Consider the following 682-nt stretch of genomic DNA (forward strand, 5'->3'; position numbering starts at 1 on the left):
AGCTCCAGAGTGGCTCTCTGAACAAAAGGTGAGGGCCAAAACAAGAGCATGGGGAAGCTACCTGGAATGCCTGCCTGCCTCCCGCTGGCAGTTAGCATCAGCAGCTTAGACGGATTAGCCCGAGAGATCTGAAGTTACTTAACCTTCAAGTGTCTTGCAGGGGATCAATCCACCCAGCCTTTGAATATGGCCTCAGCCAAGTAACACACTTGCTAAGGGAAGTGAAAATCAAACCGCCAGGACAATTTCAATCGTCTCCCATGTCTAGATTTGCAAGGAAACCCCATATCAGGCACCTTTCCTATAGTTAGAACTCTAAAACGTTCCTTTAGCTTAAAAACATAACTGGTGTTACAAAGAGCTTGGTATCTTGGCTTATGCTAAGATTTTTAGTAGTTTATTTATACAAACATCGTTGCTTTTACTTTTTACATCTTCACCAGCAAATGTGACTTTAATTCAGATTTACATCCAATAGAGTTACCAGTGATGCCCGGGACTGCTCATCTTCCCCAAACCAAGTTAGGGAGACCTATGTTGTCGCCATAAGACTCCTCAGCACACTCCTGGTATGTCAGAGCTACTGCTCCAGTGAGAACATGTCCTGAGTCTCTTCCAGATCAACTCATAAGATGTGCCCAAGAGCGTTCCTTTCTAATGAAGGCAATTGTCTCTGTTCAAA

Source organism: Mus pahari, chromosome 4, assembly GCF_900095145.1.
Source record: "Mus pahari chromosome 4, PAHARI_EIJ_v1.1, whole genome shotgun sequence".
Lineage (NCBI taxonomy): Eukaryota > Metazoa > Chordata > Mammalia > Rodentia > Muridae > Mus > Mus pahari.